This window comes from Salvelinus alpinus, chromosome 2 (genome assembly GCF_045679555.1).
Source record: "Salvelinus alpinus chromosome 2, SLU_Salpinus.1, whole genome shotgun sequence".
Taxonomy (NCBI): domain Eukaryota; kingdom Metazoa; phylum Chordata; class Actinopteri; order Salmoniformes; family Salmonidae; genus Salvelinus; species Salvelinus alpinus.
Window position 1 is genome coordinate 96,552,623 of NC_092087.1, and position 17,569 is coordinate 96,570,191.

At 41.9% G+C, this 17,569-nt stretch overlaps 1 pseudogene; it reads right to left on the bottom strand.

Moving 5' to 3' along the window:
* The window catches only part of LOC139568328 (zinc finger protein 665-like), a 102,744-nt pseudogene that overhangs the window by 30,656 nt on the left and 54,519 nt on the right, over positions 1-17,569 (bottom strand).

Below are 17,569 nucleotides of genomic sequence, written 5' to 3' on the forward strand. Positions count from 1 at the left end.
AGGTCCTGCTCCATGGCCATGGAGTGTGAGGGCAAGTTGATCAGACACATTTGTTCCACACTGATGAAATTTCAATATTGTGATTTTGAACATAATTAGTGTTGAATAAGTTCTGAAAGAAGAGGAATCATTTTTGAGAAAGGAAGTTTAGCTAGAAAGGAAGATTAGCTAGAAAGGAAGGTAAGCTAGAATGGAAGGTTAGCTAGAATGGAAGGTTAGCTAGAATGAAAGGTTAGCTAGAATGAAAGGTTAGCTAGAAAGGAAGGTTAGCTAGAAAGGAAGGTTAGCTAGAAAGGAAGGTTAGCTAGAATGAAAGGTTAGCTAGAATGGAAGGTTAGCTAGAATGGAAGGTTAGCTAGAATGGAAGATTAGCTAGAATGGAAGGTTAGCTAGAATGGAAGATTAGCTAGAATGGAAGGTTAGCTAGAATGGAAGGTTAGCTAGAAAGGAAGGTTAGCTAGAAAGGAAGGTTAGCTAGAATGGAAGGTTAGCTAGAAAGGAAGTTTAGCTAGAAAGTCACAGTCTCTATGCCACATTATTGTAGCTATTAAAAAGCTATTGGGGTGAGTCCTCAAGAAACTAAAACAAAAAAATACCATTATTTTGGGGATTTTTATCACATTTAATCCATAGAAGGGTCCTTTGAATTAAGGATGGTTGACATGTATTTAACATGAGTTAATTTTGGGGGGAGGGTAAAAAAAATCACAAACACAAAAAACTAAACACCAACTATACAAAACATTCTATAAGATGTTCAACATACGATATCCAAATTCATATCTTAAAGCAGAATTGAAAAATACATTATTTAAGTCGGAACATTTGTGACACTCAACGACCCAGTTAAAAATCAGGTATGTGGTTCTCGTTAACGGCTGACCAGAACATGACAGGAGGGGGGGTGGGTGTTGTGTATCTCCATATGAATAGATTTTCTAAGTTTCATCTAAATTGTTGTCATATTGGCTTAGATGTGATGATAGAAAGACTTGAATTTAACATTGAGCATTGAACAATGCCTTCTTAAGAAAGCCGGTGGCCACCAGCTTCTTAATGTTTTGCTACGGTGTGCCTAATGAACACAACCCTGATTCTGATCCAACAAGTTGAGTACAACATTATTTATATAATTGTGATATTAAAGTTGACTGTTATTATGACTGTTTAACATATTATAACTTTTTGGTACATGGCCCTGACAGTGGGATAAATTGCAGAACTATAAAGCAGAAGCTCTTATCAGGTCTTTAGTCATCCCAGAAAAAACAGCTGCCATAGAGATCAAGGCCATTACCGAATCAGCAGTTAAAGGTCGACTGCCCTTTAAAACCAACTTCTCCTTTGGGAAATGGCCTATGTGGCATGATGAGTCAGAAACATTTACTCTCGTGTCAAAACTGACCACAACGTGTGAATAGGATAATTTTGGTCATAAAAACAGAGTTTGGTAAGTGACTGAGTAACAACGGGTACATGAAGGTTGGGTTGGGATTACAGTTATGTCAACAATTCATGACCCCGTTCCCATATTACCTAGGGGTGTGCAGATCTCATCATACTAGCATGAGTAATCGTATCCGTTTTATCACGCTTGATACTTGGAATCGTATTTATTTGTGATCGGAAAACCCAGAAGTGCACTTTAAAAATGCTGGTATATTTACTGCAATACACTGGTCTCAAATATATTAGCATAACTAGGCTACACAGAACCATTACGGACTCACGGTACAATTAGAGGCTTTTTATGGTATTAAAACGTGTCCCAGTCCAACATGCCTAACTCTGCCCACTGGGGAGTGGCTTACGGAGCGCTGTCTGAAAGAAGCTCTCGTATCATCCTATTCCACCGGATCGAGTTATCTAATCACACCGGTAAAGCCTATACAGTACCTCACAGAAAATACTCATGTTCCTTCACTCATTCACATGCATTGATCAAAGGTAAATGTCCTCGACTGATGAAAATGCCCATGATTTACTTACTTAGTCCTATTAAATGATCAACTAAATAGGCTAATAAATAGCCTAACGCATGGCTGGCTTCTACTGCCTGCATGTATTTCAGACACACATTTAGATAAAGAGGCTAATTCACTTGCCCCATATAGTTTCTCTTAAAAAGTAAGGGGTCTAGACAGCTGCCCTGATTCTACCTAGATTGTGTTGGAGAGGCATCCATTAAAGAACACCCTCTGTGTTCTGTTAGACAAGTAACTCTTTATCCACAATACAGCAGGGGGAGTAAAGCCATAACACATGCGTGTTTCCATCAGCAGACTATGATCGATAATGTCAAAAGCCGCACTGAAGTCTAACGAAACAACTTCCACAATCACTTTTTTATCATCAATTTATCTCAGCCAATCAGTCATTTGTGTAAGTGCCGTTCTTGTTGAATGTCCTTCTCTATAAGCGTGCTGAAAGTCTGTTTGTCAATTTGTTTACTGTAAAATAGCATTGAATCTGGTCAAACACATTTTTTCCCATAAGTTTACTAAGGGTTGGTGACAGGCTGATTGATTGGCTATTTGAGCCAGTAAAGGGGGCTTTACTATTCTTGGGAAGCAACATTTATTTTGCTTCCTTCCAGGCCTCAGGGAACACAATTTCTAATAGGCTTAGATTGAAGATATGCCAAATAGGAGTGGCAATATTGTCCCGCATTATCCTCAGTAATTTTCCCTCCAAGTTGTCCGACACCGGTCATTGTTGATAGACAGCAATCATTTTTTCACCTCTTCCACACTCACTTTACAGAATTCAAAATTACAATGCTTCTCTTTCATAATTTGATCAGATATACTTGGATGTGTAGTGTCAGCGTGTGTTGCTGGCATGTAATGCAAAGTATTTGGCAATATCAGTGGGTTTTGTGATGAATGAGCTATCTGATTCAATGAATGATGGAACCGAGTTTGTGTTTTTGCTAAAAATTTAATTTAAAGTGCCCCAAAGTGTAGTTTCTTTTTATTCAGTTTAGTCACATGATTTCTCAATTTGCATTACGCCAATCGGTTGTGCAGCCAGACCTATTTGCCATCCTACTCAACCATACAATTCCTTATCAATCAACGGGTATTTAACAGTCATTTTCTTAATGGTTACATGCTTATTAGTAACTGGAATTAGACATGTCATAAGTGTCAAGTGCAGCGTCTGTTTGCTCCTCATTAAACGGCACAGACCAACAAATAGTTTTTACATCAACAACTTAGGAATCAATGCAAAACGTATTGCATGACCTATTATACACTATATTAGACCTTTGGTTTTCCTAGATATGGCTACTTATCACAACTCAGGATAAGACCCAGATGCAGACACAAATCAAATGTATTTATGTAGCCTTTCTTACATCAGCTCATATCTCAAAGTGCTTTATTATTTTGGTCAGGTCAGGGTGTGACTAGGGTGGGTAGGCTAGTTTTCTATTGTCTATGGTTTTTGTAAGTCTAGGGTACGTAGGTCTAGGTGATGTGTAGGTTTATGGTGGCCTGATACGGTTCCCAATCAGAGGCAGCTGTTTATCGTTGTCTCTGATTGGGGATCATATTTAGGTAGCCATTTTCCCTTTTGTGTTCGTGGGTTCTGATCTATGTTTAGTTGCCTGTCTGCACTATCCATATTAGCTTCACGGTTATTTTTCTTATTTTGTTCTGTTCAGTGTTCGTTCTTTAAATAAAGAAGAATGTACGCTTACCACGCTGCGCCTTGGTCTCCTCCCTACGACGGCCTTGACAATAACACATTGAATGGAATCATGCAGTCACCAAAAAAGTGTTAAACCAAAAAATATTTTATATTTGAGATTCTTCAAAGTAGCCACCCTTTGCCTTGATGACAGCTTTGCACACTCTTGGCATTCTCTCAACCAGCTTCATGAGGTAGTCACCTGGAGTGCATTTCAAGTAACAGGTGTGCCTTAAGTACATTTTTGGAATTTCTTTCCATAATGCATTTGAGCCAATAAATTGTGTTGTGACAAGGTAGGTGTGGTATACAGAAGATAGCCTTATTTGGTAAAAGACCAAGTCCATATTATGGCAAGAACAGCTCAAATAAGCAAAGAGAAATGACAGTCCATCATTACTTTAAGACATGGTCAGTCAATCCGGAAAATGTCAAGAACTTTGAAAGTTTCTTCAAGTGCAGTCGCAAAAACCATCAAGCGCGATGATGAAACTGGTTCATGAGGACCGCCAAAGGAAAGGAAGACCCAGAGTTACCTCTGCTGCAGTGGATAAGTTCATTAGAGTTACCAGCCTCAGAAATTGCAGCCCAAATAAATACTTCACAGAGTGCAAGTAACAGACACATCTCAACATCAGCTGTTCAGAGGTGACTGCGTGAATCAGGCCTTCATGGTCGAATTACTGCAAAGAAACCACTACTAAAGGACATCAATAATAAGAAGAGACTTGCTTGGGCCAAGAAACACAAGCAATGGACATTAGACAGGTGGAAATCTGTCCTTTGGTCTGATTAGTCAAAATGTGTGAGACACAGAGAAAGTGAACGGATGAACTACCTAATGGCACCGGAAGGGATGGTTGCGGTTTTATGGGCTCCAAAACAACTGTGCTATTTTGTTAGTTTTTTCGTGTTTGTTATTTTTTAAACTTATTTTGTACATAATGCTGCCGCTACTGTCTATTATGACTGAAAAGAGCTTCTAGACATCAGAACAGCAATTACTCACCTCGAAACTGGACAAAGATTTTTTCTTTAACAAGTCTGACGTGAAGGATATATTGCTTTCTCGAGAACAGGCCCAAATCCCTGTCATTTGCATGAAGAAAAGACAGAGAAAGAAGGGGGGGGGTAGTTCGGCCTGCCTTCTGAGAATTCATAGGCGAGTGAGTAAACATCCACTACCATCCGTTCCATTGGCCAACGTGCAATCATGGAAAATAAAATGGATGATCTACGATTAAGACTATCCTACCAACGGGACATTAAAGACTGTAATATATTATGTTTCACAGAGTCGTGGTTGAACGACGACACGGATAATATAGAGCTGGCTGGGTTTACTAGGCATTGGCAGGACAGAGAAGCTACGTCTAAGATGAGGGGGGGGTTGTGTTTCTATTTGTCAATAACAGCTGGTGCGCGATGTCTAATATTAAAGAATTCTTGAGGTATTGCTCGCCTGAGCTAGAGTACATCATGATAAGCTGTAGACCACACTATCTACCAAGAGAGGTCTCATCTATAGTATTCGTAGCCTTCTATTTACCACCACAAACCGATGCTGGCACTAAGACCGCACTCAACGAGCTGTATAAAGACATAAGCAAACAAGAAAATACTCATCCAGAAGTGGCGCTCCTAGTGGTCGGGGACTTGATTGCAGGAAAACTTAAATCCATTGTACCTCATTTCTACCAGGATGTCACATGTGCAACAAGAGGGGAAAAAACTCTAGACCCCCTTTACTCCACACACAGAGACGCATACAAAGCTCTCCCTCGCCCTCCATTTGGCAAATTTGACAATAATTATATCCTCCTGATTCCTGCTTACAAGCAAAAACTAAAGCAGGAAGTACCAGTGACTCGCTCAATAAGGAAGTGGTGAGATGACGCGGATGGTACGCTACAGGACTGTTTTGCTAGCACAGACTGGAATATGTTCCGGGATTCATCAAATGGCATTGAGGAGTATACCAACTCAGTCACCGGCTTCATCAAAAAGTGCATAGACGTCGTCCCTATGGTGACCGTACGTACATATTCCAACCAGAAGCCATGGATTACAGGCAACATCCGCATCGAGCTAAAGGCTAGAGCTGCTGCTTTCAAGGAGCGGGACACTAATCCGGACACTTATAAGAAATCCCGCTACGCCCTCAGACGAACCATCAAACAGGCAAAGCGTCAATACAGGATTAATATTGAATCCTACCACACCGGCTCTGACGCTTGTCGGATGTTGCAGGGCTTGAAAACTATTACGGACTACAAAGGAAATCACAGCCACGAGCTGCACAGTGACGTGAGCCTACCAGACGAGCTAAATGCCTTTTATGCTCACTTCGATGCAAGCAACACTGAAGCATAAATGAGAGCAATAGCTGTTCTGGACGACTGTGTGATCACCCTCTACATAGCCAATGTGAGCAAGACCTTTAAATAGGTCAACATTTACAAAGCCACGGGGCCAGACAGGTTACCAGGACGTGTACACAAAGCATGCGTGGACCAACTGGCAAGTGTCTTCACTGACATTTTCAACCTCTCCCTGACCGAGTCTGTAATACTTACATGTTTCAAGCAGACCCCCATAGTCCCTGTGCCCAAGGAAGCGAAGGTAACTTGCCTAAATGATTACCGCCCCGTGGCACTCACGCTGGTACGTAGCCATGAAGTGCTTTAAAAGGCTGGTCATGGCTCACATCAACACCATCATCCCGGAAACCCTAGACCCACTCCATTTCGCATACCGCCCCAACAGATCCACAGACAACGCAATCTCTATCACACTCCACTCTGCCCTTTCCCACCTGGACAAAAGGAATACCTATGTGAGAATGCTGTTAATTGACTACAGCTCAGCGTTCAACACCATAGTGCCCATCACTAAGCTAAGGACCCTGGGACTAAACACCTCCCTCTGCAACTGGATCCTGGACTTTCTGACAGGCCGTCTCCAGGTGGTAAGGGTAGGCAACAACACATCTGCCACGCTGATCCTCAACACTGGGGCTCCTCAGGGGTGGGTGCTTAGTCCCCTCCTGTACTCCCTGTTCATCCACGACTGCGTGGCCAAACACAACTCCAACACCATCATTAAGTTTGCTGACGACAGAACAGTGCTAGGCCTGATCACCGACAATGATGAGACAGCCTATAGGTAGGAGGTCAGAGACCTGGCAGTGTGGTGCCAGGACAACAACCTCTCCCTCAATGTGAGCAAGACAAAGGAGCTGCTCGTGGACAACAGGAAAAGGCAGACTGAATTGGCCCCCATTAACATCGACAGGACTGTAGAGGAGCGGGTCAAGAGTTTCAAGTTCCTTGGTGTCCACATCACCAGCGAACTATCCTGGTCCAAACACACCAAGACAGTCGTGAAGAGGTCACGAAAACACCTTTTCACCCTCAGAAGACTGAAAAGATTTGGCATGGGTCCCCCAGATCCTCAAAACGTTCTACAGCTGCACCATCAAGAGCATCCTGACCGGTTGCATCACTGCCTGGTATGGAAACTGCTCGGCATCTGACAGTAAGGGTAGTGCGTACAGCCCAGTACATCACTGGGGCCAAGATTCCTGCCATCCAGGAGCTATATACTAGGCAGTGTCAGAGGAAGGCCCAAAAAATGGTCAAAGACTCCAGTTACCCAAGTCATAGACTGTTCTCTCTGCTACCTCACAGCAAGCGGTACCGGAGCTCCAAGTCTAGGACCAAAAGGCTCCTTAACAGCTTCTACCCCCAAGCCATAAGAGTGCTGAACAACTAATCAAAATGGTAACCTGGACTATTTACATTGACACCCCCTCCCTCCATTTGTAAATGGAAACAGGATGCATCTGAGCTCAATTTTGGGTCTCATAGCAAAGGGTCTGAATACTTATTTAAATAATTTGCTTTACTTTTTTTTATTTTTGGTAAAATTTCTAAAAACCTATTTTCGCTTTGTCATTATGGGAAATGATGTGAAGATTGATGAGGAATTTACTTGATTTTATTCATTTTAGAATAAGACTAACAAAATGTGGAAAAAGGGAAGGGGTCTGAATACTTTCCGATGGCACTGTATTTCTGTGGAAGCTGGATGTATTTCTGACACACCTGTTTCTGAACATGGACATATTGGGCTTGTAAAGGATCTGTTGCTTCAGTTTGCTTCCTGTAACTCTTCCATCGACTGTATGGGATCAAATTGGAGTTTCATGAACAGCTCAGCAGGTTTGATACCATCTCTATGACGCAGGGTCATGAATCAATCCCAAACTACTTTAGGCTGCATGTATTTCTGACACCCAGTTTGGATCTTGGTCATGGTTGGAGAAGGTCACTAGGCAGGGGGTAATAACTGTGGACTTGTTTGTCCAAAGATCTGTAGATCTTACTGAAAAACACAACAGCTCCCCATTTGATCCAAGTGTTTCTCCTTGTAAATGTATTAGATTAATATTACATTTAGCACTCCATTGACATTACACAACATGCTGAAAGGGGGAGCACAGAGAGATCCGATACAGGCCAGCACATTATTTTGACCTTATTAGTCAACCATGAGGCCCTTACATTGCTGACACTGTAATAAATTTACAGCAAGATATGTGACCTGGAAAATAAGATCTGAATTAACCGAGCCAAGATTGGATGTTTTGTGGGTCCATGCCACACCATGTGACATTTCAAATCCAGATATAGATTTTAGTAGCTTTGACATTTTAATGGATTGAATCATATTTTAAAAAATCCTGACGTGATCCAAGGCTCTGGGGTGTCTCAGGCAAAACTACTTTGCGGGTCGTTTTACAGAACAAAATGTATTGGATCAGCAGTTACTATCCGATCCCCCCAAGGCCCTGCTAAAATACAAATGTACAATAACAGTTTTATAATGACAGTTTACTCAACTGCTTAATGACATCTGACAGTTAATAACAGTATATCAGGGACCTGCAACTCCTGTTCTGGACAGCCCATTCACATGGGGTGCAGGCTTTTATTCCACCCCAGCACTAACACAGTGGGTTCAGCTAAAGCAAATGATCATAACCTTCAATTTAGCCCTTAATTACTAGTAAATCAGGTTGGGATTCCTATGAGTTGGGAGCCATCAGCCAATGAAGAAGAATATAATTAACTACTCTAAAATGGAGATAGCCTCAATGGCACTGCCCATGCTGTCACAGACACTATAATGGCACTGCCCATGCTGTCACAGACACTATAATGGCACTGCCCATGCTGTCACAGACACTATAATGGCACTGCCCATGCTGTCACAGACACTATAATGGCACTGCCCATGCTGTCACAGACACTATAATGGCACTGCCCATGCTGTCACAGACACTATAATGGCACTGCCCATGCTGTCACAGACACTATAATGGCACTGCCCATGCTGTCACAGACACTACAATGGCACTGCCCATGCTGTCACAGACACTATAATGGCACAGATACAAATATGAGTCCTCTATCTATCTGTTGTTAACACGCATATCTGCCCTCTCATTGGATAAAATGTTCCCACCTAATCTCGCCTCCTCCCGCCTGCCTTCCATCTTTGAAGACATGTATTTCCATTGTTAGAGTGGTCACTCAAATATCTTGTCAATGTAATAAACATTCTTTGGCAAAATCAACTTGTTGTGAAGGGTCATGCCACTCCTACAGGACTCCCAATTGCTCCTAATTACGCCCCTATCCTCCAAACCTGTTACCACTCCCTAATTACCCCTCCTCTGCCTTTTTACACCCCTTTCATTTCCATATAGAAGTGGTTCACTGCACTCAGTTAGGATAAATGTCACACTAAATTTCACTGCACATCTAATAAAGTCCGAACATCATTTGTACACGTGGTACATTTCCTTGGGAAGTCACACTGCAAAAGGGGAAACTATTGGCCTAACCCACTAAATGACCAGCTAATGTCTCATAAGAAGTTGTTTGTCTAACGTTTTAAAATATAATTTTATGTTTCTACATTTCCACAACCTAACCTTCCTGTCGGCCTTTACAAGCCCCAACTCCAACTCCAACTCCAACTCCTAAACCTTAATCAAACCCTCATGTGCTCTGTGTTCCTGTTCCACTGTGTAATAAACACTGAACCTGGATTCTTAATCTCAATCTCCTCATTGCATTCTGACCAATGAAAACATCTTAACATCTACTATATTTAATTCCTTTATTTTGGGGGGATTTGTCTGTATTGAATTGTTAGGTATTACTGCACTGCTAGGAACATAAGCATTTCGCTGCACCTGTGATAACATCTGTAAAATATGTGTTACATGACCAATAACATTTGATTTACAACTAATCATGATCTTCAATTTAGCCCTTAATTACCTTAAATCAGGTCCAGTATGTTAGTGCTGGAGTGGAAGAAATACAATTCAGTTCAATCAGGAAGTAAACAAAATTCAAAAATGTCACAATGCTTTTAAATAGACATTTCAGTTCACCTCCTGAATTTACTTGAAATGACCCCTGATCTGCATTGTGAGAAGACCCATGGGTGTAAAGTCAGTTGAGGTCTTTGTGGCCAAATGCACAGTTGTCTAGTTGGGTATGACAGCTGTACATATTCCTCTGACACTGATCTAAGGTCAGTTTTATCCCAGAGGGTAACTTCTGCCCAGAGCAAGTTTGGAGCTAAACATATCCCTCAAATACAAAAACGCAGGTCATATATCATGCAAGATCTTAGCACATTAAAATCAATATCATAAATGTTTAGTCTGCATGCTCTGCATGGTGCTAATATTATCTCCACCCACAAACATGGCAAGTAAATATATTGTCTAATAACAGTGGCATCGGTGTCAGAATTAGGCTGCGTTGGCAGATATACCAAACAATAAACCTTGGCTGCAGTGAAGATGAGAGCAGTCCAAGAAATGAAAAGGCCTTGATGGGATCCTTCCAGATGGTCACCCTGCTCAACTAGTGTATCCAGCAGATATGGGGCTTCTTGTACTGATGTGCTGGGTGGACACTGGGCATAATGAATCAATCAATATCAATATATAATAGTAGATAAGGTAATCCAAGCAATAACAATAACCCTAGAGAGGTAACAAATACATTAAATGGATGGCATTTAAACCCATTCTGACACAAAGAGAAGAGTCAGGTGTGAGAGATAGAGACCTACACAATCTATACATACATACACTTTGCTATATGTTCCCAGCCTGTGTCCCCAGTTACTGCCCATATAGGCGTAAACTTGTGAACACCTAAAAAATAATGACCTTCTCTGTTATGGACATGTCATTTTTATTATACCTTTTAGAGCCCCACCCTCCTGCTGAATAGTTCAGAACAGGACACACGTCTGATACACCTTGGAATACGTGGCATAACCAATATTGTTTTTCCTATAACTTCCAAGGGGTTTTACTAATCACCCCAAACAACCCCAAACAGGTACCCAACAGAACCCAACAGAACCCAAAACAACCCCAAACAGGTACCCAGCAGAACCCAACATAACACAAAACTACCCCAAACAGGTACCCAACAGAACACAAAACAACCCCAAACAGGTACCCAACAGAACCCCCCAAAAAACCAAACAGGTACCCAACAGAACCCAAAAGAACCCCAAACAGGTACCCAAAAGAACCCAACAGAACCCAAAACAACCCAAACAGGTACCCAACAGAACCCAAACAGGTACCCAACAGAACCCAAAACAACCCAAACAGGTACCCAACAGAACCCAACAGAACACAAAAGAATCACAAACAAGCCCAAACAGGTACCCAACAGAACCCAACAGAACACAAAAGAATCACAAACAAGCCCACTGTAAGAGGCTCGTTGTAACCCATCTATAAGCGCACTTCATCCAATTTCTTCACTTTGACGTGAAGGGTCACAGCCACCCCAAGAGTGGTTTGAGTGTGATCGCGGGTGGGTACGTTCCTTCAAATATCATCAAGTTAACATTCAGTCGAACCACACCCAGGCGAGAACGAGTCTATACCGGATACATTGTTTAAGATTTGGGAATGGGATTCACTATGGACTTACACCAAGTGGATGGCAGTATACTGTACTCAAAACAAATTAGGAGCCAACCATGTAGAACTTCAGTTAATTCAGGGATTTTAAGACTTATTTAGACAGTTCATCAATCATTTAGTTACGGGTTACAGATATTTGTATTTATCCTTTATTTAAACAGAGAAAGTCACATTGAGATTGACAGTGAGCCCTGGACTAGAAAGCAGCATTATAGTAAACACATGAGACACAACACAACATACAGAGCCTTCGGGAAGTATTCAGACCCCTTGACTTTTTCCACATTTTGTTACATTACAGCCTTATTCTAAAATGGATTAAATAAATGTTTTTCCTTAGCAATCTGCACACAATACCCCATAATGAAATACAGGTTTAGACATTTTTGCAAATGTATCAAAAATAAAACAGAAATATACTTTATTTACATAAGTATTCAGACCCGTTGCTATGAGACTCAAAATTGAGCTCAGGTGCATCCTGTTTGCATTGATCATTCATTGGAGTCCACCTGTGGTAAATTCAATTGATTGGACATGATTTGGAAAGGCACACACCTGTTAGTATAAGGTCCCACAGTTGACAGTGCATGTCAGAACAAAAACCAAGCCATGAGGTCGAAGGAGTTGTCTGTAGAGCTCCGAGACAGGATTGTGTCGAAGCACAGATCTGGGGAAGGTTACCAAAACATTTCAGCAGCATTGAAGGTCCCCAAGAACACAGTGGCCTCCATCATTCTTAAATGGAATAAGTTTTGAACCACCAAGACTCTTCCTAGAGCTGGCTGCCCGGCCAAACTGAGCAATCGGGAGAGAAGGGCCTTGGTCAGGGAGGTGACCAAGAACCCGATGGTCACTCTGACAAAGCTCTAGAGTTCCTCTGTGGAGAACCTTCCAGAAGGACTACCATCTCTGCAGCACTACACCAATCAGGCCTTTATTGTAGAGTGGCCAGACGGAAGACACTCAGCAGTAAAAGGCACATGACAGCCCGCTTGAAGTTTCCCAAAAGGCACCTAAAGACTCTCAGACCATGAGAAACACGATTCTCTGATCTGATGAAACCAAGATTGAACTCTTTGGCGTGAATGCCAAGCGTCACATCTGGAGTAAATCTGGCACCATCCCTACGGTGAGGTATGGTGGTGGCAGCATCATGCTGTAGGGTTGTTTTTCAGCGGGAGGGACTGTGAGACTAGTCATTATTGAGGCAAAGATGAATGGAGCAAAGTACAGAGAGATCCTTGATGAAAACCTGCTCCAGACATTCACATTCACCTGTTTCAAGGTCTTACTCACAACGGCTGCGGAGAGCGTGATCACACAGTCGTCCGAACAGCTGATGCTCTCATGCATGTTTCAGTGTTGCTTGCCTCGAAGCGAGCATAGAAGTAATTTAGCTCGTCTGGTAGCCTTGTGTCACTAGGCAGCTCGCCGCTGTGCTTTCCCTTGTAGTCTAATAGTTTGCAAGCCCTGCCACATCCGACAAGCATCAGCGTAGTATGATTTGATCTTAGTCCTGTATTGACGCTTTGCCTGTTTGATGGTTCGTCTGAACACCATATAAAATGACATCCTACCCAACTCTGTTCTTGTGTTGGGAACATTATATAAAATGTCTTCCTTTATATATAGTGCTATATATAAGAGGGTACTGACATTGTTTTTTCCAGTTTAGTTTTCAGGGAACATGTGTCTTCATAAAATTCTTCCTCAAAATACGCCACATTTTCATTACTTGAGAACAAACTTGCAAAGTCCTTCTTCCAAAAAGTACCTTTTTGCTATCAGCGTTCGACCCCCCTTCAACCCCCGCTGCTCTTCCCGGACTTCCAATGGTGTTGTTTTGTGTTGTTTTGTTTCTAACTTATTAGGTTCCAGAACTGTAAAGTATTTCTTATCTGTATCTACTCAAGGTGTAGTAACTGCCCTCTCTGATATCTGTGTTAGAATAGGCAGTCTTTTTTTAAACACATGCTGTTTTTTCTTAAATGAGTTTCTTTATGCTGTATGAATACAATCTCCACATTACAGAACATAGGTCCCTTAACTCATCATTCCAATAAGGCTTGTTCAGCTGACTTTGGTTAATATTCTCAATTGAAATGATCCCCCCCATTTCATTTTCAGATGCTCTTATCCAGAGGGATTTACAGTAGTGAGTGCATACATTTCCATATTTGTTTGTACCAGTCCCCCTAGATGAGTTGAACCCACAGCCCTGGCATTGCAAGCACCATGCTCTACCAACTGAGCCACACAGGACCAAAATATAACACCAAATGTTTCATATCACACGTCTAATGTTTCGATAAGTTTTAACAGTGTGGCTTGTGCCATTTCAGAGCATAGAAAATCATTTGCCACATTTATTTTCTTACATTTAGGCCTTTGCAGGGTATGTGTATGTTGCATCGAGTGATGCTCAGTGGTCTCTCAGAAAATTCATGGCCAACAGAAAAGGTCATAAATAAAGGTCATCGTTGAAGCCAGCTCAGCTACTAAGCAGTTTATATCAGAGTGTAATAAAAGTTTGAGGCAGTTATATCGCTGTCAGCAATATGAGTGGATAAGATGATTGAAATACTGATATGTTGTTATGTAAGTCATAAGAATCCTACTGGACCGTTTTAGCCAACTGAAATGTGAGACAAATAAAAGCTCCTCCAGAATCTTCAATAGAACATGGGCCGTTCCACATCATGAGTCCCTTTTGGGTAGTGAAACTTGGCGAATGAAAACATTTTATTTCACCTAATTTTAACATTCCGTCACAAAGAGAACATGTTCAACTTAATAAAACACATGTTTTCCCATCTCAAGAGGTTCAACTTAATAAATGTTATAGTAAGAGACTCTTAGGTGCCAAATAAGGTAACAGGGTGGACCGTAACAGGGTTGAGGTTGTCATCTGAAATCAGCCATGAATCCCCTCGTGACAAGCTTGCTGTGTGCAACAGGGAAGGGCAATTGAATGCAAGCTTCACAAAAAATGTTTTTATTGTGAAAACATTTCAAGCCTGTATATCTATGGGTAACAGGGTTGATGTCCTCTTAAAGCCCGTCTATCTCAGGGTAACAGGGTTGAAGTCCTCTTAAAGCCTGTATATCTATGGGTAACAGGGTTGATGTCCTCTTAAAGCCCGTCTATCTATGGGTAACAGGGTTGATGTCCTCTTAAAGCCTGTATATCTATGGGTAACAGGGTTGATGTCCTCTTAAAGCCTGTCTATCTATGGGTAACAGGGTTGATGTCCTCTTAAAGCCTGTCTATCTATGGGTAACAGGGTTGATGTCCTCTTAAAGCCTGTATATCTATGGGTAACAGGGTCGACGTGTTATTCTCAACCCGCTCAGTTTTCCACCACAAAACACCAGAAAATGTCCATAAAGAGTAGAACCTTTTACACCAATATTTGACTGCTAGATAATCAATGTTTGCTTTGAAAAAAAATATTTAAAAAAGGGAACAGATTCATCATATTAAAAAGAGAGTTCAGTCCAAGTTGACCTTAAAATGAATCACATGACATAATTAATAATCTGTCACGACTTCCGCCGAAGTCGGTTCCTCTCCTTTATCGGGCAACGTTCAGTGGTCGACGTCACCGGTCTTCTAGCCATCGCCGATACACCTTTCATTTTCCATTTGTTTTGTCTTGTTTTCCTGCACATCTCCTCATAATTACTATCTGTATTTAGCCCTCTGTTCCCTCCATGTCTGTGTGGGGTATTGTTTATTTGTCAGGTTGGCACGCTTCCGGCTGGTGTGCGCTGGGTTTTGTTTTACACCCGTGCTTTGTACTTGGTTATTGTACAATGTGCTGCCTCACTTGTTCTTTGGGCATTTGGTTTTTTGTGACACGGTTGCGCTCTGATCAAATAAATGCCTCAGTAAAGTGCTTCGTCCACTCATCTCTGCTCTCCTGCGCCTGACTTCATTGCACCAGCTACACCCACCGTTCGACATAATCTTCCAACATGTATTTGTCAAAACAACAAAATAACTAGCAATGATAAAATGGTGATGAAAACTTGGAGACGTTTTGGGGTTGAAATCTTCCTAGAAGTCACAGAGTTGCACATAGGAACATTGCAGCATGAATTCTGTCACTTTAGCAAATCAGAGCACTTCGTTTAATATAACAGTCTTTTAAAAAGCAATATTGGTGCACAATGTCTACTTAAAATATCAAGATATGCTAAATATTAAAGAGATGCTAAAGGGACTCATTAATTAAGTGGAACGACTACCAAACTGTAAATAAATACACTACATGACCAAAAGTATGTGAACACCTGCTTGGCGAACATCTCATTCCAAAATCATGGGCATTAATATGAAGTTAGTCTCCCCTTTACTACTATAACAGCCTCCACTCTTCTGGGAAGGCTTTCCACTAGATGTTGGAACATTGCTGCGGGGACCTACTTCCATTCAGCCACAAGAGCATTAGTGAGGTCAGGCACTGATGTTCGGCGATTAGGCCTGGATCGCAGTCGGCGTTCCAATTTATCCCAAAGGTGTCCGATGGAGTTGAGGTCAGGGCTCTGTGCAGGCCAGTAAAGTTCTTCCACACCGATCTTGACAAACCATTTCTGTATGGGGATCACTTTGTGCACAGGGGCATTGTCATGCTGAAACAGGAAAGGGCCTTCCCCAAACTGTTGCCACAACGTTGGGAGTACAGAATCATCTAGAATGTTATTGTATACTGTATCATTAAGATTTCCCTTCACTGGAACTAAGGGGCCTAGCCAGAACCATGAAAAAGATCCCCAGACCATTATTTATCCTCCACCAAACTTTACAGTTGGCACTACGCATTTGGGCAGGTAGCGTTCCTGCCAAACACAGATTCGTCCGTCGGACTGCCAGATGGTGAAGCGTGATTCATCACTCGAGAGAATGCATTTGAACTGCTCCAGAGTCCAATGGCGGCGAGCTTTACACCACTCCAACCGGCGCTTGGCATTGGGCATGGTGATCTTAGGCTTGTGTGTGGCTGCACGGCCATGAAAACACATTTCACAAAGCTTCCGACGAACAGTTCTTGTACTGACTTTGCCTCCAAAGGCAGTTTGGAACTTGATAGTGGGTGTTGCAACTGAGGACAGACAATTTCTACGTGCTTCAGCACTTGGCGGTCCCCTTCTGTGTGCTTTTGTGGCATACCACTTCGCAGCTGAGCCGTTGTTGCTCCTAGACGTTTCCACTTCAGAATAAAAGCACTTACAGTTGATTGAGGCAGCTCTAGCTGGGCAGAAATTTGACAAACTGACTTGTTGGAAAGGTGGCATCCTGTGACGGTGCCACGTTGAAAGTCACTGAGCTCTTCAGTAAGGTCATTCAATTGCCAATGTTGGTCTATGGAGATTTCATGGCTGTGTGCTTGATTTTATACACCTGTCAGCATTGGGTGTGGCTGAAATAGCGGAATCTATTCATTAGAAGGGGTGTTCACATACTTGTATGCATGTATGTATGTATAGTTTAACTACACATTATAATTAGCAGTTTTTTGAGGTGTAGATAAAAGCCTCAATGTTTCAGTTCTAGCTTGATATTATTCATTTAATATGGTTCCACCAGGGTGATAAGTCATACTAAGCAAAGCACGAGGTAACGGCCAACTCCGTCACAAGCATGTGGTGAGGAGACAGTTCAGATGTGTTTACAAGTTAAATCATAGAAATAATATGTGTACCAGAACTCAGGATAAGACCCAGATGCAGACTGCTAGAACCACAGATGTCATTAAAAAGTAATGTAATGGGAGTGTGGTGCTCCTGGAAGTGGGAGGTGCTAGTGAGACACAGAAATAAACACCTCTC